This window comes from Falco biarmicus, chromosome 3 (assembly GCF_023638135.1).
Source record: "Falco biarmicus isolate bFalBia1 chromosome 3, bFalBia1.pri, whole genome shotgun sequence".
Lineage (NCBI taxonomy): Eukaryota > Metazoa > Chordata > Aves > Falconiformes > Falconidae > Falco > Falco biarmicus.
In genome coordinates this window covers 107,085,894-107,113,347 of record NC_079290.1, presented here as the reverse complement: position 1 = coordinate 107,113,347, position 27,454 = coordinate 107,085,894, and the positions used below count along the sequence as shown (strand labels likewise).

The 27,454-nt window shown below is 38.0% G+C and overlaps 1 protein-coding gene across 1 annotated transcript in view; it reads left to right on the top strand.

The window, feature by feature from the left end:
- The window catches only part of PLCH2 (phospholipase C eta 2), a 121,752-nt gene that overhangs the window by 47,899 nt on the left and 46,399 nt on the right, over positions 1–27,454 (top strand). The gene's annotated exons all lie outside the window — the stretch shown is intronic.

Below are 27,454 nucleotides of genomic sequence, written 5' to 3'. Positions count from 1 at the left end.
TTTGTGGCCTGCAGTAAACAACATGGGTTTTAGAAAGATTAGTTTTGACATCAGCTAGTATAATGAAGAAAATACACTTGCAGCAGGAATTGTTAAAAATTGCTTTTTATTCAGTCTTAATTGACAGAGGGGCAAGCTGTGTTCCCAGATCAGCAGAACAAGGAGCTGATACATATTTTCTTACAAGCCCATCTCATAATGAGTCTAAAACATTAGAATCACTTCAGTAATAAAGATACCGGAGCTCAGGAAACCCCAAACAGCTTCAAGTGAATGCTTGTACCTTAGAAGAAAAAGAATTGTAAGTAGATTGCAAAATACCAAAATGTTGACATAAAGCCACTGCAGCTGTTATGGTGACATAAAGTATTGTTGCTTCACCTTAAAAGTTGGTGGTACAAGTCAAAGTCAGTAAATATACTTTGTGTCTAGGCTAGTGGAATTCCATAACAGAATCTGCTGTTGTGCCTAGTGGAGGCTGAGTAGGCACAGTTCACTTAGGCCACTATAAACTGGAAGCTATAACTGCAAAAGAGAAAGAAGGGTTTGTTTGCTGTGATGAAATGGGAATGAGGAGATACGTATTCAACTTTCTGCTCCCTCAATTCTAAATGAATCATTTAGAACTTGTAGCAGAGCCCATTCTCAGAAAATCCTGTTGGCTTCAGGGATCTTTGGGCAAGAGATGTAGTCTTTGTGGGTCTTTCTTACTCCGTTTATAAAAAGAGAATTGTGAAACATTCCTAAGGCTTTGGAGTTTTCAGTGATGTTTGATGAAACTTTTACATGTCACATTAGATCTGGGTGTAGCAGAACACTACAGAGAGAGTGCTAAGGCAGAACAGCTGGTAAAAATATGTAGAACAGCATAGTTCCTGCTTCCTAAGCTACTAAATCTGTGATTCTCTGAGGTTATGCAGTCTCCTTCTCTGGAGACATTAAAAATCCACCTGGATGTGACTCTACAAGCAGCTGTAGGAGAACCAACTTTAACAGGGGCTTGAACCAGATGATCTCCAGAGGTCCCTTCCAACCCTGACCACTCTGTGATTCTGTAAATGCTGCAGTTAAGGCTGGAGTGCTTCTCAGAATGTTATCTAATTCACTGTATAATGAGAGTAGCCTGGAATTTGATTAATTTTTTTATTTCTCATCTGTAGAAAGCATCTGCAGAAAAGAGATAGCAGGGACTGAACGTAATCAAAGTGAATTTTGTTTTCTGGTTAAATATCATGTTTGTGGAATTTTCCCTTCATCTTTCCTACTGCTTCCAGAAGTTAGTTATAATATCACTATTATTTCAGCATTTGAGGTTCAAAAGAGAAATCTATTTTCTGAAGTTTCAATGCATGTTAAACATGCAATTAACATAATATATCAAGGTACAAAATGGAAGAATCCTGACAGTGGCCTGTCAGTGACTGAGTTGCTGTGGTGAGCAGAGGCTTAAAGTCTTTTTGTGTATTTGGAGTAGGAGAGAAGGCTCTCAGAAGCCAAAGAAGCAGTTGTTTACCTCCATTTTTATAAATGGACTGGTGAGCCCCAGAGAAATGAAAAGAATTGCAGAGGATTTCTATAGCAGACACAAAAAATTAACTGTTAAGTTCTAATTCCTGTCCTGCTGTCATACACACATGACAGTAAGTAAGCCTGTAGGCACTGGGCGTGTGAATGAATGACATTAGCGTTGTTCATCTACCTTAAAAAAAGGAAAAGATAATGGACAGCACACAGTACTACAACATCTTATTTTATTATACAAAAGATCAGAAAACATACTAATGCAAAGCATCATGTTGTTATTTGTAGCACATTCAATGCCAGAAAAATGTCAGTGCGTTTTACCCTCTAGTTGAAAACAGAAAAGGTATTACCTTGCAAGCTGTGATAGTTTTGATAGGAACCTTCGAGTAAATTGTCGTTTTGGTTGAACAGACTGTTGGTGTTTGGTTTTATCCCACAAAGGTAGTTTTATTGTGAGAAATCTATCTTGTACACAGCATCCTGGGCTTCTTTACCTTCTCGCTGCAGAAAGCACATGTAAAGGCGTCAAGTGGACCTGAGGAGTGTTTACAATTACAAAGAAGGAGGAAACTGTATCTGCACTAGATTGTGCAACCCCATGGAATCATCAGATGCAGGCTGGAAATTTATCATTTTACTGGATGTTGTTGAATTTGCTGTCAACTGAGTAGTAAATGTATGGAAGGATCCTATAGTTGCTGATCTGATTGTGCTAGTCTTGGTAACTGTCTGAAAACATTTGGCAATAAAACCTTAATTTGAAATTTCCCAACTCTTATGCTAAAAGAATGGTGATTTTGTTCTATGTCTAGCCACCTGCTGTTTTCTCCTGTGATAAAGTACATTGGTAACTATGGGAACAAAAACTTAAGAACAGACACCCACATGTGTTGAAGTTGATTTATAGAAGGTCTTGAAGTGATGCCATGAATTGTGAGATACGGAACTATCTGGCATGGAGTTTGATGACTTTCAGTGAGAGCTAAGTATTCCATTTTCATAAATTATTTAGAATGTCCTTGGCATTGTGGATATTACATTCTTCATTTAGTCTTAACTGCAGTGTAACAGTCTTGTGCTGCATTTCTCAGTTGCCTTTATTTCCAGAAGTCGAAACAAAGCTCCTCCATGGGCTGGACAGTAATGTCTGTTATTTCTATCAAGAAATAGGGCTTAGGATGTGATAGTATGTGTCAGCAGTACCTCTGGAATCTCAGGATGAAGGATGCATGTGCAGGTGAATATATCACCAAACCATAATGTAGCCTTATATAGTGTGTAACACTGTCACAAGAGAAAGCCTTGGTTGTTAGTTAAAGCTGAGGTAGTTCTAGAGCAACAGCGTGAAGTGCTCGATTCCTTTCCCAAATGCTAGCCAGGATGGTAGCCAGAGTGGAAGTGCTGTGGCTGTGTAGTAGAGATCTGTGATAGACTTGTGTCCTATGTGGATTGGGGATCTGTAGTTGCCAGTGAGTCACAACCATGTGATGAAGTTGCATCCAAACAAAGGTTATGGATGCTATTAAAGGTTGCTGTGTTTTACAGGTGAGAGCAGTAGTGCATCAGACAGAATGCTGTGCTCTTCAGCCTTGGCTGAACAGAAGCAAGTTCAGATCTTTGTCACGTAATGGCTTAGCTGTTTCAAGTAGAAGTGTTAGCTGGTGAGTAGCATTACATTGTGCATAGTTGGAAAAGTAGGAATTGAGAGAATTTTTGTCCCCTCTTAGGACTTAAATCTTTGTGATGCGATAGCACCACACCACAAATCACTCTTCTGCTCTGGTTAGTAGGACTAGATAGCTGGGAATGGAGGATGAGGAAATTAGGGCCTGCTGTGCTTTGTCTATTGTGGAACTGACAGTGGTGTAGATTTGTTCCATGCTAGCATTGTGCTTTCCAAATTGGAGTGCCAGTGACCTTTCCCTGTCACGTATGCACTTCTGGGTGTGATTCTGAGTCCATGAAAGCCAGATAAAAAACTGTCATTGATTTCAAGAGTCAGTGGATTGGCTTTTCATGTAGAAATCCTCTCTGATTTAGACTAAGTTTTACTGCAAGCGAGAGCATCTTCTAGTTGTAAAATGCTTTGGTGTCTATGATAGCACAATCTGTTTTCTTTACTTCAGAAAACGTGCATGTATTGTGAATGCATTCAAGTGTTTATCTGATGCTTGTACTGTGACCCTGTTTTAACTGCATAGCAAAAAACTCCCAGAGAAATAAAATATTTCATGAAATTGGTATGATACTGTACCAAAATACTGATTCTGAATCTATCAGTCTCAGATGTGAGTAGCTAACCTTTTTTTAAATAAGCAAACCCTGAAAAAGCAACAAGCTTTGATCAATTTGATTGGCTGATCAGTGATAGCTGATCAATAGTAGCTGTTATCTTTTAATTTGCTCTGTCTCTTGATAATGTTGTAAGGAATAGATAGTGTTGAATGGGAGATTTGGCCCTAGGCGGTGTTTTGAGCCTAGCCTGTAGTGTGAAGATTTCCTGCCCCTGTATTCCCCAGACCTGTTGTCTTTAAGAGACACCTGGGCCTCTGCACTTGCCCTGCTTCTCCCTTTACAATGCAAGACAGCGATACTTGCTGGTAACCTGTACTTGCCTACAGGAATTAACAGTGGCACAGAAATGCTGGTTACTTTTAGGATAAACCTGAAACATTCTCTTAAATGCATTGCCTGATGTAGTTGTCACTGTTAAGGGAAGGGGCTTGTTGGCCCTGAGAGTCCAAGATTTATTTCAGGATAGACAAAAATGCAATCTGGAAAGTCATTTTATAAACAGGCTTTCTTGGTAACAGTAGTCTGGATGTAAAAATAAGAGGTCTCTTTCATTGTTGTGTCTGTTACTAATTTCTTCTCTTTCTGAAGTTCCAGGGCAACATATGCATAGTTTTACACAGGTAGGAGTCAATACAGAGGAAGGAAAAGATAAACCCCCTGGAGTCAGTTTTCCTCAACTGCTCCTGAACTGGGTTGCTCAGGAGGTGATATCTCAGTGGACACAGCTAGTGTTGAAAATGAGAAAGCAAATAGGATGTTGTTTTGCTGAAAATAGACTTTTGCCAAATTCTGGAACCATTCCTTAGTTGGGAAGGACAATGGAATTAATGCCAAAATGAAAATTGTAGCGGTTTCTGTCAGATCTTGCAGATCTGTCTGGAATCCTGACTGATACCTAAAATGCAAAAATGATACAGAATGAAAACAGCAGGACAATCCGACTGTAACAACAGGCAACTATGAATGAGACTCAACATTTCCAGTTTGGAAAGACTGAATGGGGTGGGAGAAGGGTAACTGTAAGCTCTGCACACACCTCACATACTTAAGTATGTTGAGATTGAAACGAGGTGCTACAAGGCACTGGAGGAATGTCAAACAGCACAAATGGGTTGCCTTGAGTCACAGCAGTTGAAGTGGGCAGAGGATCAAGAACAATGCCCGCTAAATCTGGGGGGTGAACGCCTGCTGGGTTCTACTGCAGATAAGCCATGTTTTTTGAGCAGGATGCTGTTATCCTTGTTATCCTGCTCCCTGCGTCAGTTTTCCTTTTCTAAAGGAGAGAATAATTTTTCCCTTCATTTAGCAGTCCTGTTTATTTAGATCTGAAGTTCTCCGAGGCACAAATTGTCTTATCCTATGTATTTCAGTGGCATGTAGGACAAGCAGGAACTATTCCTAGTTGGAACTTTTAGGCAGCATCATCATATAAAGATGCTGAAATTCTCTGGCATTTAGACAGACCTCAAAGGTCTGCATCTGCCTTCTTGTGTGTTGTGTTTTGAGACATATCATACAATAGTGTGCATTGTTTGCTAGCAATTTTTCATTAGTTCTGCATTAATATTGCCTTGCTAGTTAAAAAGGAGGGAAATACATGGTCTTTGCCAAGAAAAGAAATCAGAAGTCCAAAGAGAACTAACAGCTTGCCTGCTTTTATCAGTAACCATAGACTTGCTTTTTCAACTTAAGCAACTATGGGAGCATACCTTAACAATACATAGGATGCTGTGCAGACACAGGAGAGACATTAAAATAAAAAAGAGGGTTTTTTTCCTTCTTAAATGAAGTGGCACCTCATTGATGTTTGTTGCCAACTGAATTAAATACATCCCAGAGGAATTAAAAGTGAGTTATCTTTTTGACTTATTTCCTAATATCCACAAGTTTTTCCTTCAGTTCTTTACCAAAGGAGTGAAGCAAAATACATCCATATATCCTATCTGAGGGGGGGGAAGCAAAGAGTTAATAAACGATTATCCCAGGTGGCTGAACACTTGAGTTGCAGTGAACGGCTGGGTAACATTCATTGAGCTCCTGTGCTGGTTTCTACCTGTCAGCAGCTCTGATATACCCCTGTACAGGGAATAAAAGATGAGCTTGCTTAGACCAGAAGCAGCAAGCATCCTTGGGAACCTTCCGATATTACATTAAAGACCAACGTGCAGTGTGTTTTTTCTCATTATTTAAAGAGTGTTTTGAAATATAAGTGATGTACATATGGTCTTTGCTGCTTCCTCTGGTGTTTTGTTCACTTGATTCTCTCACTGGAATATGGATGATGCAAGCACCATTAAATGCCTCAGCCCAGATGAAGGTAAGGGGAAATGTTATTTTAACAACCTTTTTGAGGGAAATTAGTTTCACTGTAGAGAAAGTATAGTTTACAGAGCTTTCTTGGACACTTCTTTTCTGTTATTCAAATGTAAATGCTTAAAATAAATCTATAGCAATTTCTCAAGGCAGTCTTTGCTGTACCATACCTTTGCCTCCTGTTACCACCAAACTTTAAATAATACCTGCATCTCTAATGGCTGCTTCTTTCTGCATGAAGAGTGCAAAGGAGGAGTGCACCAGGTATATTCATGTCCCTTTTCTGCTCGCTGAAGTAGCTGGCTGTCACCGTAAAGACAGACTTTCTATTTTTAACCATAGACCTTCTGCTACCCACATTAGAAGAGACAAGAGAGACGCCAGTACTATTGTGAATCAGCTGTATTGTTTTTAATTTTTTAAAAATATGTGATTTGATTCTAATTAGATATAGTTTCTTTATACCCATCAAACAAGAAGAGTGCACAGAATCAGTTTGGATTGAACGTGTCCCTGCTGGAGTTATACTGGGGATGAATTCACTCCTCTCTGTGAACTTGCCTCAAGCTGTTAAAACTGTGCTGCAGGTTTGAACTTAGAGGTCATACCTGCTGTACTGATGGCTTCTTAAGAAATCCTATGAATTCAAGACCAATTCTCAAAAGCCCAGGTTTTATTTTTTAAAAGCTGTATATTCCTGTTGTTTTATTTGGTAAAAGCCAGATAAAGAAACCCTTACCTGTGATATATTTAAATTGAATCAAATGCTTAGCTGCTTGTCTCTACACAATTTGTATTTTATGCCTGTTAGGCATGTGGTTTTACAATAGTTATGCAACAAGTAAAGAAGCATGACTTCTGTGTGTTCAAAAGAGCTGCTCTGTGTGCACTGGATACTGTTCTAAAACCTTCACATCTTTGGGAAGGCAGATCAGTAGCCCGACTTCCCTTGTATTTTCAACTAAAAGAATACTTAGTCGCACATTTATTAATATCTTGCCATATCTTTTGAAGGAGACACTCATTAAAGTTTGTTTTTCTTTTATAACATTGGCTGAAAAAAAGCACATCTAAATTAAAACTTTACCAAAGTGGAAAAATGCTTGGATCTAACTTGACGTTTAGGTTTTGGAACCTGGTATCCAGTAACTCTGGTTTTGACTCCTCCATGTCCATATTATTAGCATATCAAAAATAAGCTAAAGCAACGCTATTCATTCAGAAAATGAGAAACGTTAATGGAGACAGGTGTGGCTGATTAGTGACTACACAGGTACACTGCAGGAAATACTATCCCAGTAACTGAAGAAGGATGTGAGAGTGAAAATTAAAGCAAATTGACTTGGAAGAGTCATATAGAGCAAAACTGGAATTAAAAATAGAGGATGTCCATAGAACATATCATAGAAAAATCTTCTATTATAAATAGAAATAGCCATTTTTTTTTCTTTTTGTTCTTGGTGTTTTTTTAAAATTACCATTTTGGTAATGATATTCTATTTTAATAAAAATAATACGAAATCCAAATATACCTTAGTCTGTGACAGATTTAATGATTGTGAGAACTGTGCAAATAATTCAGGTAAATAATGAGTCTCAGTCTGCATCAGAAGAGTAGGAAGACATTAACCAATATTTTCCTTCGAGATTTGTTAAGAATGAAGCAGAGATGATGTTATGCATTTAGACATTGTCAATATTTATTTAAATAGCAAATGCGCTATTTAAATAAATTATTATTTAAATACTATTTATTTAAATAGCAAAAACTTGAAGCATATTTTAAAACTTGGCACAGGGGTTTATGTACCTGTGCCATATTGCTGGCATAGACTCTAGAGGTTTGGAAGCATGCAAGCTTTAATTTAACAAGATGCTGAATAGCGAGAATGGTGAGAAACTGTTTCCTATGTGCAAGAATTTTTCTTGCTCCAAGGAAAGAAGTGATTTTCTTAAATCTTCCTAAGCTAGAAATCCCAGAGTTTTGGATTGAGTTGATTTAAATGGTACAGTTTGATTGAAACTTTTTAATTTAACAGACTTTTATTGATTGCATTTTTTAACAGAAGTGTTTCAGGACTGAAAACCAAAATACTTTGGTTTTGAAAATGTCATGAGTGTTCCTGAGTATTCCACATCTAATTACTGTTCTCTGAAACCTGATCTACCATTGTGGATTCTTTTGTAAACAGACAAGGTCCTTGAGGAAGGTGTGATGGAGCAGGAATTTTGTCACCCAAAGCCCTTTTGACTTCTCTACTACTAGGTTCAGCTTCCAACTTCTGAAAACCGGTATGAGAGAGAGGGCCTCTCACTTGAGGATCTCCCTGGAGAATCATTCATGTGGCAGTTATTCAGGTTTATTCCTGGTTTGCAGTTAGCAAATGCTGACTGAGATTTAAGGATGTTCACCAACTCGGTGTTTCTGCCAGATGGTGTCGTTCTAAGCTAGCTAGTGGAAGCATCTTGAAAACAAATGGGGTAACTTAAAAGAGCAGAGGTTTCATGAGCTGAAGCTCATGGAACTACTTTTCTTGCATCATCAATAAAAACTACAGAAACCTGAGTCAAGAAATAGAATCTCAAATAGCCCCGGAGATTTCAGACAGGTCTTTAATAGAAGAAAATTATTTTAAATGTATGAATACTCCTTCAATGGGTAAAATTTTCTTTTCTGATGGATGTGTAATTGCATGCCCTCAGCTCCTTCCTATGTCTGGAAGCCCATTTATCCTGGTGTAAAGATAGATGTGACAATTGTCTTCCACCAGTAAATATATGCAAAAGAATGATCTTTTAGGCAAAGTACTGCTGTCATTCTTAGAACTGAACTCAGTTCCTATCTATTACTTAGTATACCTGTGTGACTTTGGAAAAATAATTTAATACCATCCAAGTTCAGATCCTTATCCTAAAACTGAGATGCTGCTTTCAAATTATATTGAAAATAAGTTCATTTACGAAGGCTGTGCTTAATTGCTGTGGGCTTCATGTTAATATAGTGTGGACTCACTTTAAAATTAGCTCATGTGTTAAAGAGTGACTATATCATACTGGAAAGTTCCCAGTGAAATTATTTTCTGGTAGTGTCCCTGTTTGTGAGAAGGAGGAACAGCTATTCTTTCATTGGTTTATCGGGAGCTTTAGGTTATAGTTAGGTCTGGAGAACAGAAATGTGACCACAACTCTGTTGAAGAAACTAATATATTGAGCCACCTTTGCTTTTCTTGCATGAGTGCAGTGGAGTGAGATGAACAACGAGCGTCATGCATCTGTTATCCAAAAGAAGGATCAGTGAACTAATTAAGGTAAAAAAAAAGAAGCTTATTTTTGTCTTCAGAAAACACTTCAGGCCTGATTTCTTGCTGACTTCCACTTTGTGCAGTCAATTGTACTTATAAAAAGCAGTGGAAAAATGTTTCCAGAGCTCAGTTCTCACTTTGCATCAGTGGAGGTAATTCTCATACCCACTTTTCACAAGCAGAAAATGATGACATAAAATGTCCCCATGCTTTGGAATAGAGATCTGAAGTTTGCTGGAATGCACCTTCTGGTATCTTTATGCAATTCTACCTGTTTGTTACCAAAAAAAGTATGGTATAAAGTAACATGAGTCTAAGGCTATTAAATGCTGGGAAGAAGAAAGCATGGTTTATTACTGAAAGTTTAGTGATCTGATGTATTTCTCATGTAGTGACGTCCCTGGGTAGCATACAAGGAATCATTATCTTTTTTTTTTTTGACCCTTCATGTGCCTCTGGAATAGAAATTATTTACACTTTTCAACCTTTTAAAAACACTTTCTTAATGTATTTCTTGCTCTAATAAATACAAAAAATGCATATGTGAGACTAAGCGAAAATGTGAAAGTTCAAATTCAGTACGCTGGACAAAATTGGGCTACCACGCATACGTCCTTTTTTCCTGGCAGAAATTTTGTTCTGATCCAAAGAAAGAGCTTTGTCTATTTCCCTGATGTATTCGGACACTGTGGGAAGAACAGTGATTCCAACAGGCTATCCAATTTGTAGTTTTAATGCATTTCTTCCTATGGCATCATCTTGTTTGATATTAAATCAGGCATTATTTATTATACAAAGTGACAGATAAGAAGTCCAGTAGAAAACAGATGCAATGAAATGCTTCTTATTCAGAACCATCACCCTTTTATAGACAAATGTTAGTTTTTTTAAGGTGATTGAAACGCTACAGTCTGTCATTTAGTTGAACCGAGGAAGGAGCCTGCAAAAAATAATGCTTCTAAAATAGCTTCTCTATTTCTTAGCACAAACTAATGTTCTCAGCTGTGTTTCTCAGTTGAATTTATCAAGCAAATATCTTTTCAGATTTTATTCCATAGCAATTCTAGAAATTTTAAGCAGATAAAAAAATTTACATTTTTATTTCTGGTCCGCTGAAAACCCAAGAACTTTCAGTATAGATAATTGAATTGGAAAATTCTGCACAAGGTTTCATGAATGTAGGGTTAAATTTTCCTATTTGTTAATTAACATTTACCTGTATGTGAGAGAAACAAGTGCACAATGGAAATGAACACTGCACAACAAATTAAGTTTAAAGGAATATTTTCTTTATTCTCTTGTTGATGACCAAAATTATCTCTTGTGGGACTGCTGTTGAATGTGTGTATTTACATTGCAGGATTCTGTTAATACCAGAACTGAATAGGAGAAAAATAGCATAAAATATTCTCTGTATAACTGTTTTTCTTGCTGTGGTTAGGTGGTTTTTTTAATTAAACTAATCAGAGATCAAATTAAAGGAAATTATGACTATCTAGTTTCTAAGAGGAAGAATGTAATGCTTCTTTAAAGGTACACTTAAGTGTTGTGAATCCTTGTCTGATTTTAGGATTGTGAATTGGTTTCCCAGTTGAGAAATTTTATTGTCCTTATTATAAACAAAAAAGCAGTTTTTATCTTCAGTAAGATGTAAGAGAGTAAGAGCAGCCCATGTTATGGTGTGATGATGAAAGACCAGGTGCTTACCACGAGGGGCTTACTGAGAATAGATTTGGAACCTAAAGCATAATATGCTTTTTGTTTCTTGATGTATTTCAGTTAAGTGTCTATATCTGGCAGTTGTTACATCTTGCAAGTTCTCCTCAGGTCAAACTTCATGGTGGACAACATAAAACATAAATCAAGATGGATCCTTTGTTTTGGCAGTCATAGAAAACTTAGCCAAATTAATTCACTCAAACAGCTATTTTCATGTTCACTCCCATGTTGGCATGCCTTTTTAAAAAGAAAAATAATATTGCTCTATTGTCCCATAGCAATTGCTGCTCCAAACCTCACAGCAAGTTGGTGGTGGGAAGCAATAAGGTAGCAGAAGTGCAGAATTTCTGAAGTGAAGATCATAAGCATCAGTAATGACACCGTTCTTGTCTCATTTTTATCAGAGTTGTTGATCTGCCATTGTGTTACGCTAGTTTGACACAGGTGTGATACAAGAAGTGAGGGAGAAGAGATAATGCATTGGATGCTGGTTTTTCTATACAGCAAGTGGCAGCTGGTATTTCCTTCAAATATGCACCCATGGTTCTTTCTCTTTCAGTCTGAGTTCAAAAAGGGTCTTATTGCTACTCTTTGGGCTGAGTATCAGCTTGTTACAGGTTCATATTATAAAGTCTGTTGATTTTTTGAATGAGTATGGTTTTGCTTTTCAGTTACGTTTTTAGAGATTTTCTAGCAAAATGGTTTTATTTTCCCTGTTGTCACTGTTAATGATAATTTTATGATGAATTGAAAACAGCAGAAAAAAGGAACCAGAATTTGTTTTTAAGGTCCCAATGCTAACATGGCTTGTGAACTGATTTACACAGGTATGATGCACCTTCTTAGGTATTATTTCTGTTTCACCATTTGCAAGGGTTCTTTAAAACTCTTCTGGTAAGGAGTTGATACAATCAAGATGATTATTCTTGGAATTTAGGTCACCAAAGAAAAATCAATACTTTGGTGTTCTCTATTTCTCCAGCATCACATTTACTGATTTTGCCTTGTTACTAAGATGCATACATGCTTTCTTTGCTGTTCTGACCTCAATTATAGATGGTTTACTGATGCCTCATCTTCAGTGTGATTTAAAAAAAGGAAGAGAAACATTGCAAAGAAGATTTCATGTTAATGCGAAGTGGGCAGCTTAAACTGATACCTTACATGCAGATGCTTGTGATTAATATTCCTTCTGTCCCTGGACAGAATCATTTGTATGGTGAATGTGAATTCAGTTCAGCTAAAAGGGAAAGCTTTCCCTTTTTAGGGAATTACAGAAGGAGGGATAATTAGTGTTGACCTCTGCAGGTCTAAAGGTGTTATGTGGCAGAGAACAACATAAATTTCATGGCGTGAATTGGCCTGACGCAGAAGGAATGTGGACCAGCCCAGTACTGAACAAAGTCCAGAAACACTTTGCAGTGTGGATCTCTAATATATTTTCTGGAGAGCCCATTTTCACAGTTCAGCCAGCAAGCTGACTCTTTCATCAGCCTTCAAATGCCTGACTATCTTCTGGTTCTAAACCCTGGGGGGACATGAATCTGTCAGACTGCTTTGTTTCAAACGCAGGCGGATATTGGAGACCATAGCAAAAGACAGAAATACTTTCTCTGAGAGCCCAGAAGCAATTACTTTACTTCCTGTATGTTTACCTGAACTGTACTGAATCCAAGACTAAAAAAATGTTGGGCAATAAGGTGTACTGACTTGCAAGCACTGACCTTGTTGTGGACTTACTCAGCAGCCTGTACTCACTGTGCCACTGTGCTGCTTGTAATCTTTCCCGTTCAGAGGTTACAGCAGGTGGTTCCTGCTTGAAGAAAACCACAATTATGGTCATCTTTCAAACTTACAAAAAGACCTACAGTTGGTGTCAAAGATTTACAGATGCTGGCTTCTGTGGAGTGATATATTTTTGAAAGGAAAATGAGAAGTTGATGAGTAGCAGTGCTTTCTCAATAATTCTGTCACAAATATTAAAACCTCCAACTTCTTTGGAGTGGAACTTGAGGCATTGATCTCCCATGAAAGCACATTTGCCCTATTTTAGTCTATGGAAGATTCAGCTCCATTTTAACCTACCCCTTGCACAGTCTGTGTAGTCAAACACTACAGTTACAGGCGCTATTGGAAATTTCAGCGCCCTCCATCATTTTAAAATCACATTTCTGTCTTCATTGTTCAGTGCTTCATGCTCTCTTTTGTTCGGAACACACTGATTACATGTTGTAATCTGTGGTATGGATTCAGAATACAAAATTATTGCTTTACCTATTCATTTCAGTTTCATGAACAGTCGCCCATTAAAATGGTAATAAGGGATTGAACTTGAGCTTTGTGTTTCCTTACAAGGTAGAAACAAGAAAAAATAGTTTATTTTCTGAATAGTTTACAGGTAGAATATATTCAAATTCACCCTAAATATGGAAGCAAAGCTTGTGAATTAAAATCAATTTATAGTGATGCACTTTACTAGTAGATGTATTTTCTGAATCTTTCAATCTGTCTTGTTTTCCTGTTCCAATTTTGCCTTGGAGCCGTGATTTCTTAGAGGTGTCTTCATAGAAGGCGTTCAATCATATTGATGGATTTCTTCCCTCCCAACCCGCCCTAATCTCCTTCTCAGTGTTTATGACCCATGTCACTGAACAGATGGTAAAGTGCTAAAAGATCTTTAAACGTAAAGAGTTTACAATCTTACTTCAATTAAGTGTGTAGGGACATTTTCCTATACAAGTCATAGGCTGCAAACAAGGTGACCTTAGTGCAACATTTGTAGTCTTAAAATCTTATATTTTATGCTGACTATTTTCGCCAATCAACAAAACTGTATTATTATATCTTTGCAAGAAAAAATTTTCAAATAGTCTTTAAATTCTTTTTACTAAAGGTATCTTGGAAACTGAATTTCCTTTGTCAAAACCAGGATCAGAATTATCAGTAGAGTTTGGCAGTAGTCTATTGTTGTTATTATATGTTAATCATCGAAGGCAAAAAATATAGAAATATCTCAAAGATGGTGCATGCTTTTAGTGGAAAAGGGTTAAAAATATTTCTACAGTTTCATTGATAAAACATGACACAAAAATCTTAATGTGTTTATTAAAGAAAGTCTTCCTTAACGCAAAACCTACTCAAAGGCTCAAAACACAAAGCCTATTCTCATTTAATTAAAATAATTGCATCATTTTTTCCAGATGAGCTCAAGAGGACTAAATGTCATGGAAGGAGACAGACTAATTGTTGTCGTTACGTTAGTGCTGCTGTTGCTAATGGGTCCCAGTTCCATGAATATTCCTTCCTGTGAATAAAGTAGTTTAAAGGATTTAAGGATCAGTTCATTTTAATAATGCGACTTTCTAAACAGTTTTGGAAAGCTCTGGAATCGTTCATATTTGTGGTTGCTTAGCTAAGGCAGGTGCCTCAGGGCTGTCTTACTCATTGTGAATTCCAGTGCTAAAAGGATGCACCAGGACGTGCAACGTTACAGCCATTGCTGTTTCTCCCGGTGGAATTAGTAGCCTTGTAAATTGATGCATACTGATGACAGATGTATTTCAGTCAAACTAAATAACGAGTATATTCTGAGCCAGTGCAAAAATATGAAGCTTTGGAGCATGGTGGGTGAGAAACAGAAGCTAGGAAAGAACCTGGCTTCCACTTGCCACGGGCAAGATGAGTGGCTTTAATCTTGAGTGTGGATTACTGCGCTTAGGGTTGCTGTCCAGATGGTCTAGCAGTCTGTGGTAGGCTATAGCTCTGTCTGTGTCAAAGGTCAGTAGAGTGGAGTTATGTTAGAATTAAGGAAAAGGCAGCTTATATACAGTTGGGATCATGTTGTGGCCCAACCGGTGCTCTGGCCTTTCTGAGCCTGTGAAGGGGCAATTGAACGAGTGCAGGAAATTTGGTTATAACTCTCCATGTTTCTGAATTGTTGCCTTCCTTGGATTATCAAAACCATCTGAAAGTGTTTGTTTTAGTGAATTCTTAATATAAGTAATGCAGAAGAGTTGTCAGACAAAACCAGGAAATGTAACAGATGTTGTCTATGTGTATGCTCCCCATATTCCTCTTGGCAGGAGGCTGTAGCAGAAACATCGGCAGCTGTTGCATGCAGACACATAGCAGTGCAGGACCACAGAGCACCACAGAAACCCAAAGGCAAATGGCTCCAGCAGAGGAGAAACTGAAACTGAGTTGACTGGTCTTGCTGTCTAGGTCATGCTGCTTTAAACCTTTAGGAAGCAGCATTTCTGGGGGCAGGGAAGAAACATAAATGACACGTTTAGAAGCAGTGCCTGAGTATCATGACTTTGGTTCATCAAGTCAGCCTTTCTGTGCTCCTGCTCTTTGTGTTCGTGCTGATGTATGTTGGGTTTTAAACCTTTACTGTAATTCAGATGTATTTCTAAACTGTATTTAATGATGTATATGTCAATGACATTTCTTTGCTTTTGTTATTTCCCTTAGAAACATCTTGGCATTTAGTACTTCATAAGACAGTAACAGAACTACTAACTCACATGAAGATCTTAGGATCTAACTCACATGAAGATCTTAGGCTGAGATATCTAAGATGTAGCTGTAACTGTAAAATCTGCAGGTTTTCCAGGACTTTTGGGCTGATGTTTACAGCTGAAAGTGTAAAGGGCAGGTAAAAGTATGTGAGAGAGAAAGCATACAGAGAAATGGCAGTGTGTCAGATGACATTGATTAAAAAAATATATTCCTCCCTTTATTTTATTAGTTGTGTTGTGGGTTTGCTATCATTTTATTCTGCAGCCATTAGGAGCAAGATTTCCCTGGATGGGAAGTGGGAAATAGTGATACCTGTATTAAAGTTAATACAGGTATCGCTAATTGCTGCCCATGTGTTTCTACATATTTTGGAATTCGCCTCTTGTGATGAGGTTAGTTTGTTAATCTGGTAAACTGGGTCTGTAGTGTGTTCATGCAAGGATAAATGGAGTGCATAGCTGTGAAGTTACAAGTCTAATCCTTGTGGATTTACAGGTCAGTTGCAGTATCAGGTGTGTAATATTTAATGTCTGTGGTGGTCAATATATTGAACTTTGAAAATCCGTTTATTAAGTACCCCTCAAGTATTTTCTGTGACATCTTCAACTGGTAGCAAGCTGAAGCATAGAAATTGTGCCTGCATGTTGTTCCCTGATACAGTCAAGCTTCTTGCTATGCTGTGAGCCTAATTTACCTCTTGTGTTGCTTCTTTGTTTTGTCTTCTGCTTGATTCCTGATGTACGGAAGAGAAAAGCCATCTGAGTCTGGCCTACACGCTGAAATTTCGCACATTGAAAGGATTGGTTTTGTCTTTTCTACTCCACTGTTTCCCTACGCATTAAATAAATTTTAACACTATCCTTCCCTCAACAGTAAAGCATGCAAGTAGGAAAGGAATCCATCCATCCTGATGGACTGCATTATTGATAAACTTATTTGTCTCAGGATTATCTCTGTTTTGCTCACTTTTATCCATCTTCTAAACCATATGGATGTTGCAGTCCTGGACCTTCTGTAAGACGCTCTTCCTCTGTATGATGCAGTCTGGCTTTTCTGCCTTGCTTTAAGTGGATTACTTCTTTTGCAAGTCTTCTGACATTCTGGCATTGTTCATCAATTGTCCTCAGTTCGACTTTTAGCAAAGCCACAGATTCAAACATTGTTGGTTTTTAAATCTTTTTGTGGAGTGAAAAGCCTTTGTTACACTCAGAGAATAAAAAGTTTCTAAAGTGCCATGGAAGGAAGTCTTTAATCTGCATGTTGTGTCAGGTGAGCAAGATTTTTTCTGAGGATGTCAAGTGAGGCAAGAATAGAAACCCATTTCAATAGGCTTATATCCTAAGTACTCAGCTCAGTAGCTTAAGAGTTGGGAGAGGGATTATGTCACATTTAACCCTTTGTTATTCCCTGTTGCTTTCTCACACTGATACCTAGGATCCAGCTTTATCAGTAAATAGGGGGGCTTTTTCAAAAATTTTATTTTTCTCTGTTTACATGATCATTTTCTTAAGAGGCCTGAAGGATGGATTGATAGTGCCAGCTAAAATGATTTAAATTAACCTTCTCTGGGTGCTTTGGACTGCAAATCTAATTTTAACTTGAGCATTGAAATAGTTCTTCTATCCTGGTGGTATAAATCACTGGCATTTCTCTGCACTCTAATAAAAACAAATGCACATTTAAAGTCCTGCTTGTGCAGAATTCTAACTCTGAACTGTGAAACTACTATCTTGGGCAGCGCTGCAACAGGAGTTACATTTCACTCTTTTTCTCCCTTCCCTTTGTCCCCAGGTTGATAACACATAAATGGTTAATGCAGAATCTAGGATGTCCTTGCAGAATTAATGTTTGAATTTTAAAGGAGTGCTTTTTGCTGCCTAGCACACAGAGTACCAGCTAATGGGATTTTGTTGCATGTACAACCTGGAAGACTGCAAGGAATCCTCATTAGTGCTGCAAGAGGAAAAAAAAGGAGGAGCTAACCAACTGGAATACTTCTGATTTATTGCAAAAGTTTACCTTAACTCTGTCTCCTTATAACTGGGAGCCTTAAAGGAGCCTAAATGTCTCCTCCCTTGTGAGGTGCAGCGATGTCATTCTCCCCATTTAAGATGTTATTTCTAGAGCATGGAAATTAACTGAGAAATTGTTTACTGATTTATTTAAGAAATTCAGAGAAGCATGTGGTAGAGCAGGTAATTTTAAGCTCACATTTCTCAGGTCTCATACTGGCCCATGCTAGATCTTGCTCTATCTGAAAAAAGGATTAGGATCTTTAGAACAATACTTATGGGTTCTTGCCTTCTGTGTAGCAGGTGCCTAATGTATGGATATATACTTCTTAGCATTTTGCCAGAGAAGTTGCTCCTGCTCCGATGACAATTAGTTTGCAGTCATTTCACTAAATTACTCCTGGAAGATGCCTTAGGAGAATGGAAGGCTATTGCAGAAGCATTTGAATAAATAGCAGAATGTGACAAGAGTGTATGTAGCATTACTGCTGCTGTTGATCCTTAGCACAGATCCAGTTTGTTTTTTCTTTGGAATTAATCAGTGGTTAAAAACTGAGTCCAGCCCAATATAAGAGCTCTGGGCATAGGTGGTGAAATAAACAACTTCTAATTGAGAGTGAATCATCTCTAGAATTAACTACTCTAAAGCTTTTTCAAACTGTGAAAGGAGTAGGAAGCACTTAATGAATGTGTTTTTAAACGGGCAATTTATGTTCAGCTCATCAAGCTAGAAGCATATTAGGCTTGTTGTACAGATCACAGATGGCAAGAGCAATTGTATATTGTACTTAAAACTTAATGAAGATTAAGAGGTTGTGGTAATATAAATGACAGATTTTTGTATTTGAAGTTTAATTAATGCATTTCAAAAGGAATGAGGAAGTGACTTAGTGCTTTTTAAAAAATAATCTTTACCTGCTTTTATCTCTGTCAGTTTTTGAGCAACCTCACTGTTCCTGGTTTCTGTGTACAGCATTTGTTCTGTACAGTGTAGCTGCCTGGCTTGTGTCCTCGGCAAGTATGTTCTGTGGGGTTGTGTCATTTGCAAAGACATTCCTAAATGGGTTGTGAGATGGAAAGTTGCAGCTAACATAGGCTGAAAAGAAGAAGAAGAAGAAAGCACTTTTTTAAAAAAACTTTTTTTTTTTTCCTACAGCTGTAACGTGTCATCTAAATCCCTTGACTGGATAGGGCAGAACCACAGCTTTAGGATTAGTGCGTATGATGGATTTAGGATTTGAAAGCAAACATGTGTGGCTGTCTTTCCATCGTATCTCGTTTTTACTGTCTAGAGAGAAATGTTCTTTCTTTTGTCAGGCATGTCCGTTAAAACACTGAGGAGAACCTTCTGAGAAAGATGAAGACTGGTACAATGACATTTTGAAGAGCTGTATGAGAAGAAAATGTGATTATTCTTTTTTTTTTCAGACCTGGAAAGAGACTGAAGAGCTTAAGCACCTGGACAGATTCACAGTGAAAGGCAAGGGTGGCTCAGGAGGGCGCAGAGGGGAATGGATTGTACTATTAACTTTACACTTATTTACTGCAATGGATGTGGTTGGTTGGTTTTGAAGAGCAAGTAGAGCCCTCAGCAAGAGAGGAACTCACAAATCTGTTAGTTACTAAATATATAAAGGGGGTAGCTCTATGTAGGAATTGCTGTCGGAAGGAGGAAGCGGCATGGAAAAGCCAACAACTGAATTGCTGTAATGTCTCGGTGGGTGCTTAGCTGCTGGTAAAGTAGCAAAGGAAAGAGAGTATCATCGGGAGGCCTTTCTGGCCAGAAATGGGTTCATCTACGTGCCATTTTGCCTCATGGCCCTGTCCATGTCCATCATGTGGCTTCTTTAAAATGTTGAACTGAAACCCAGTCAAGCCTCAAAAATTGTCACATAGGTACGTCACATAGAATAAAAAGGATTTTGTTGGGATTGTAATTTTCTAATTCTGGACGGGAAGGAGGCCTGAATTTACTGTGAAACTGCTCTGTAACAACCTGAGAAATACCACTGGATTTTGGAAATCACAGATTACCTTTTTGTTCTCCTGATAATACTTTGATGCTATTACATTGAAAATGTGTACCACAGGATTTTGATACCTACTCAGGCTGTCAGTGCTCATATTCCATGCTGAAGCTGCCCTTTGTCTCAGATATGGATGCCTCAAAACCTCTGTTGCTTCAAAATAAGTTCTCAGTGGCCCGTCTGGCTGAAGATTTTTTCTGGGTTGGTGGCAGCATCGTAGCTTCTCCGAGATGGAAAATCGGCCATATTGGTAAGATGCAGGGTGAATACCTGCCACTTAATTGAATAACATGGTATCATCGTGAAAGCTTTCATGTTTAAATCTTTAGTGGCAACTTTATCTAGCAGTAGTGTGGGGAAGCAGAAAAGAAGGAAGAACTTGAGACACAGCTCAAGTCCTATGTTTTTTTGCTTGGTTGGTAGAATAATTCTTTTAGTCTTCAACAATCGCTCAGTTATAATTCCATTACTGATTTCTCTACATTCTTCTAGAATGGCAAAGTTTTACATTCTGTAATGTACAGACCCTTTGAAATTTTCTATGACATGGATAGAATCTGTCTCCCTCTGCATACCCACAGTAAGATAGGTTTGCTATCTGCCGGTTTGTACACCTCTCTTAACACTGGCTTTTCATGCAATATCTGTAGTTTTCAGAAAAGCCTTTGAAATGAGCATTTAGAAGCATCTCTGTTATCTTCTTCCATAGTAGGTCACTGGACTCTTGGGAGGTGGTTTTCTGAATACTGATATATACCATGACAAAATTCTTAAGCTTCACTAGCTGTCTGAGGAGGGTCCCTTTTTGCCTCATAGCAGCCTTTCTTTTAAATAGGTGATAAAACCAGCAATCCTTGTGGGAAATGGCTAGAGAAATTAGGCGTTTCCTGGTCTAGTAAATGCATTTTAATAGCAGCTGTCTTGAGCCATTCATGTCCAGTAAGGAAATCTGCAGTGGCCTTGACCAGAACAACCTGTTGCTTTGGAACCACTTTTTTGTCGTACTCGTCTGTGAGCTTTACCAATCAAAGGTACATTTTTTTTTAACAGGCAGGCTGAGGTATAGATAGCTTAGAAACTAATGGGAGCTTTCGCAGAGGCCCAGAAATACCATCCTACTCTGCTTCTGCATTTCCCTGGATCCAGATGGCTGATTGAGTCTCAACTAGAGATGGAGAGCTGACAGACTGGCCTCGAATTAAGCACCCTAATTTCCACAGGATTAAGAGCATCTCTTTTCCCATTAACATCTCATTTATTAGGGGCTGTGCTCTTTAAGGATGGATTTAGTCTTGCATTATCTCTTGTACGCAGCAAACACGGTCCCAAACATTGCTGGCAGAATTATACAGAAATTTTCTTTTTCAAAGATGCTATAGGATTTTTTTTTGCCAATTAATAGAGTAGTAGAGAGTCCAGAAATTTAGTGAGGCTGGAGTCAATGAGAGCAAAATAGGGGGAGCAAATTCTTGCACTAATAATAAAACGGTTGGTTTAAAAGGTGAGAAGGACCTGCTCACAAGGCTGTAGGAATGCAAAGTGAAACAAATGAAGATTAATGAGTTGGATGTGGTCTGTTTTTTAGTTGGATCCTGGCATAATGATACAAATCAGCCGGCTGTACCTGATCTATGAATATTGTAGACAGAAAACACCTTGGGTTAACTCTTGATCATGCCACTAACTGCATGGCAATGTCTCCTTTTCTGTTTTTTGTGGGGTTTGGTTCTGTTTGTTTGGGTTTTGGTTGGTTGTGGTTTTTTATTTGGTTTGAGGTTTTCTCGCTGTGTGAAGTAAAATCCACCCAGTAAGAACAGTCCAGTTTCTGTGTAAGAGGAAACTGAATCAGAATCTCCCTCGATGAGTTCATATACTTTAAATATGTAATAATGAAGAAAAAATAAATATACAATAAGTAAAGTTTGAAGACTATAAATAAATAAATAAATAAAGGCGGTTTGCCTCTGTTATGAACCACAGGATACTAAAATCTCTATGTAACAGAAGTTATTTTTAATAGCGATTCATTTGATTCATAAGGCAGTGTGTCAGGTAGGAATTACTACTAATGTATTCCATTAGCATAAGTGCCTGTATAAGGAGCAAACCCAGGCTGCTGTAGCCAACAGTTAATGTTAAAGCTTCAGTGATAAGACCATTACTTGAGCGAGTATCTTCAGGGTCAGAAGTGACAATCTGGTGACCTCTATTATGAGAGTGGTGTGATGAACTGTCGTGGAGATTCCTCAAGCTCGCAGAAATCAATTGTACAGTTCATATGCAGAATTTTTCAAAATACCTTCTGATTTCAAGACTTTTCAGCTGAACAGAATTCCCAGCGCACTGTACCGGATATATTTTATATATATTATGTATTTTATATGCTTTTATATTATTATACTGATTTTAAAAAAGATTTCATGCCTCCTGTCTAAACTGAAACTGATATTCTTAGCAGGAATAGTTGGAGCCAGTCAGTTCTTTGCTTTACCTATTGATGAGCCAGTTATAGCTGCAAAACCATTTCCAGTGAGACTTTTAACAAAACCTGGAAATTATTACCTCTTCAATGGATTTGCAGTGCTGAATGTATGACAAGTGTGGGAGTCTTGTTTGCATGTGGGAAAGCTGTTTTGGTTTGATAATATTTCAAGGTAACAGCTTGCCCTTATAATAGTGCGCATGTACTGGAGGGGTTTCTCTAGGCTTACAAACATGTTGCATCTTCTGGAGGCCCTGAAGAGAAATAAGCCTCTGAAATCTATTTTCCTCTCCTTATAGTATTTAGAAGAGCGGTTGTTTTGAAGCATACAATCAGGATGCGTTTTGTCAGAGTCTGTTAACGGGGCAGAACTGCTGAGTGGTGTGATGCTTGCCTCCTGACTTTTCTAAAGAGACTGGCTAGGGCCAAAGCTGTATGACATAACCTGGAGCCATACTGAACTTTGGATGTGAATCTTTTGACAAAGCTGATCCATGTACAAAAATACTCAGTGACTCAATCCTTCTAACTTCTTTTCATCCTCACATGCTAAAACACTCCCACTCCTTCACACATTTACATCAAACTCAGAAACTCCTAAAAGACAACAATGCTACTGAACCATAAATAATTAAGTAACAGTCTTTAGAACATCTTTCTAACAATAAGCAAAAAAAAAAAATTAATCAGAACAAATTGTAGGGAATTGATTTGTGTAGTTTTGTTATTTATTGTTAAAACTCTCGATAGTAACTATAAACGTTACTATGAGCTATGAAAAATCACTTTGAGGCTTCTCACTGCATCCGTCTAGTGTCACTTTGTAAGAACACAAGAATGGAACTAAGTGTTCTGTGTTTCTTTCCTGCTCTGCTGTGACATTGCTTTTTGCCGCAGTACAGAGATCCTTCTTCTTTCCATGACTGTATTTTGTTCCGATGCAAATTGAGGCAACTCATTAGATCAAAAGAGTACTGAACTTCAACTGAATTCTGCAAAAAGGTACTATTGAAGTGCAAAATATTATTTCACCAAGAAGAAAACTTGAGCCTTAATTAAGATAGTTAGGAGCCATTTCTTCGGAGAAATGATTTATTGCAAGACTGAGGGGTTTTATTTGAAGTATAGAAATGAATCCTTAAAGAAAGCATCTGAACAATGGTAAGGAGAAGCAGTTATACTTGTCTTCTCATCAGTGTGCCATTCTCATTTACATGCTGTGAAAGACTTCAGAAAAATGATTTTTTTGTTTGCTCTAAGTACCACTACGGTTCATTTTTTCCCCCTGCAAACCTTTCTGCCAGTCTGTCTAGTGCTCTGAACTTTCAGTCACGCAGACAGGTACGGGCGCATGCTTCAGTGCACATGCGTATGGAGAGATGTGGAAGTTTCCCCTCTCGATCTTGGTCTCCTGGTCTTTGTCTAGCTAGCCCTAGCTAACACCTCTGCACGACCTTAAGGATCTTCCTTCCCATCATGTTGGTAGGATCCAGAAAGGCTGCTGCTGTTCTCCTGGCACAAGAATGAAGGCGTTTCTTGTGCTTTCCTTTGCTCGTGTCACCAAACCCCAAGAGATAATGACAGATACTTAGAAGAAGTTTTTGGTATGGTCTGACCATTCAAATTAACAGGTACACTGGATAGAATTGAACTCAGGTTTGTGTCTGTAAACCTTAGTTGCAGTCGTGTTGAATCACCGAAGAATAGTCCAGTGTCCAGATGAGCTGGAACTGGCAGCAGGGCGGCTGCTGAGGTACTGTGTACTCTGGGTAGGTTTGCGTGAGCAATCCTGCAGAAATGAACGGTGGCGTTAAAAAAAGCAATCCAAGGATGCTTATTAAAGTTTCAACAGCCAAGAAGTATATTCTTATTTCACATAAAAGCAAAGTACATGGGCGTTGCATAAAGTGCACTTTCATTTTGGTGCTTCCTTATTGTTTTCTGCTTTGTAGGAGGTGCAGTCTTTGCTACTTCTTCCCATTTCTGCTCTTCTCATTTTTTCAAATAAAATTATTTACTGCAGTAGCTTCTAAAGAGGAAGTTGGAAATTTCATGTGATTTTAACTCTGTGATTAGTGGTAATAGAAAATTTTTTTTCAGCTATTTTGACCAACAGATTTTTTTTCCAAAAAAACTCTGAACCCTGTGAAATTAAAATAAGTTCAAGCTTTCCATAATTATTATCTCACAGTAAATTTGAGAAGAATTTATCTTTCTTCTGAATTGGAATGGAAGCAGATATTGAAAAGATTGCAGTGTCCGGGAAATAGTCGAACCGAGTTTGAATCTGCTTTGGATCTGATGATGTAGTGAACTCCAGTAATGCTTTTGAGTTGTAGCATGGCATTTGCTTTTATGACTAATACCTTCTGACCACATTGATTTCATCTAAGGGCATCTGTGATTGAAGCCAAGGGATCAGCTTTCAGAAATAAAATGTTACCTGAAGGATTATCCTGTTCTTAATTTAACACCTTCTCTCTGTAAATATTTTATTAATATAAACATACAGAATTTTGGCTTCAGATTTAAACTTTCTTTTATTATTAGTGAACTGCTTTCAGATTAATCTATTTTCTTGAACCTTTTTTGTTTTCCTGAGTAAATTAATTGAATTTGTCTGAATATGAGCTCTAAAACACAGGAATGTCCATGGTTTTTTTCCATTTCTTTTTACTCTGCCTTGCTTCTCTTGGATGTTTTTACTTTTGCCTGAGAGGTAGACTTGAATCACCCCAAAGGATTGTGTTGGGTTTGATGCATTTTGGAGTACATGAAATGAGTGTTTTAGTTTGGACAGTGTTTCATCTGCGATCTGTATGCACAGATTGATAAAAGAGGAGCCTGACCTCAGAATTTTCTTGTATTTACTTATAAATCTGAACTCATAAAAATATGTGTTATATGTGTTAGTTTATATTGTTCCATCCAGAATCTGAGTAGTAATTTACACTTCTTATCTCTAGGTCTGAAGAAAAATACATAAATCCATTGGACATGGTTATAGTTTTAATTTTACTTAAACAGACCAGGCAGAAAAGGCACAGGAAAATTAAGTCACAGGCTATGCTCTGTCATTATGGGAAATAAATGGGAGACCTGGCAGAAAATACGAGCGTCTGCGTTCAGTCCTGGGACACAGCCAGTTGCTAACAGTTTGCATTAATGTTGTCAAGCTTCGTTCCTTGCAGCAGCCGGATTTCAAAAGCATGCCGCTGATCCAGGCAGGCACAGGCATGGCCCCAGCCTTGCTCCCAGGGGCTTCGCCTGGCAGAGCCTCAGCTGAGCAGCAGTTCCCAAGGGAAGGGGGAGAGCCCTGCGGAGACGGAGCAGAGCTCTTTGAGGGAGCTTCTTCCAAGACTTGTTCTTTGAAGGCCACTGGCTGCACTGTCTGTAATGCTGCCAAATCCCAGGAGGGGAACGTGTTTTAAGGGCCCAGAGACAACATACAACATAGGTGAAAGGCCTCCTCCTAGGAGAACGTGGGTTTAATTGATCTGGAAGAAGAAAAATCTGTTAGGTTTGTGCTACATAAGCAATTTTGTAGCATCAGTAGCTGAATCCATAGAACCAATGGGAGGAAAAGGTGATACTCCATCTCAGCTTTCTAGAATTGCTATTTCCAGAGTTTACTGTTTTCTTTGGCCTGGATGGCAAGTAAAAGTGTGATGCAAACAGCAGACTGTGCAATGCCTCTGTGATGAAAATGGGTACCCTTGTTTCTGGACAGAAGTAAATGCTTGGGCTCCAAAGCTTTTTTTGTGGTTTGCAGAAGTCCTAGTGTTGTTCTGTCACTCTAAAAATGTCATATTTTTACTAAAGGAGCTTCAAAATAACATTGCTAATAAATTCAGCTTAGCTTTGCCTCAGACTTTCTCTTGTGAAAGATCAAACATTTCCTTTGCAAATCTGGTTTCCTTTTGTAGGCATATTGTGATACCTTGGTATTTGGTATTAACAAGCAAGTTAACGATATTGTCTGATTTCCCTTGTGCTTATTCTAGAAACTGATACTTGAAAGTAGCTTGATTTAGAGTGTGATCAGGAAGTGAATATTATTAGTTCAGCTAAATCCCCCCAAATAAGTGTGCTGCTAGTAGTTCTATTGTAGTCTGCTTATTAGTGTGCTTTTAATGTGCTTTGTGTTACATCAGTCTGTGGGTATCAGCAAACAGTGGCTAAATGTTTATGAATTAGGACTGAACGCTAATATATAATTATATAGATCCACTAGACATTTTAGGTCCTAATCTTGTAACTGCTTTAATAGGGAGAGGTGTGAGTTTGCTTACTAGGGTTGTTCACATGCTGGGAGCAGCTTATCTGGGTAAGTATTTGTAGAACTGAGCTGAACTTACAGTGGCTATGAGAAAATTACAGGTCTTCCATAGCACCAGGTTATGGGCTACAAATCCAACTTAACAAAGTTAACAAATGCTTAACAAAGCTTTCAATCTTTTTTTCTCACTCAGTCATAAAGAACTATATTTAACTGATATTTTGGATCCACTTTAATGCAAATGTGTAGATTTACTCATATGTTATAGGACAGAAAAAAAAAAACCAAAACGGATCGTTTTTTATTCATACTTATCCTTGTAGTGTCTGGGTACCTTACACAAAACATTAATTAGTGCAAATAATACCTGCTCAGTATTGTTCTTTCAGCTTCTTCCCAAGAAGAAAATTTTGGAATCTTTTTAAGTGCTGCAGAATACAATTTATATTAGAGAAGGCAAATCAAAACCCTTCCTACTTGTTAGGATTTGTATTTGGTTATATGTTTTCCTGACTGGTGTAGCAGAAAATGACTCTGCTGTTGGCCCTAACTGTAGATCTCTTTGTAAGAATGTAGCCTTTGAAGCTGGCTTCATCTTTGCAGTCACACATTGGATTCTAATCACCTTCTTGCTTTTAATTTTATGGTTTTAACTCTTAGGTCGTTTGTACATAAAAGCCTTTGAATTATTTTTGGAGTTCTAGAATACTTTTGATGACCAAGTTGGGTAATTAATTTTATTTTTTTTTTAAGTTGGACTCTGTATAGACAGTATTTGAGCTAAAGTGCTATATGGGAAGCGGTGATAGTACTGACAGGAACTCCAGGATTTACAGGGGAGTGTGAAAAAAACTTGGTGAAGTTAGGCCACAACGTTACTGTATGTTTAAGAGGCAAAGTCACGCATAATAACTTTACTGACATGGATGGAACTGTGCTAGGTTTTGCTGGCCAAGTATCTGAATTTCCAGGTGAAATTT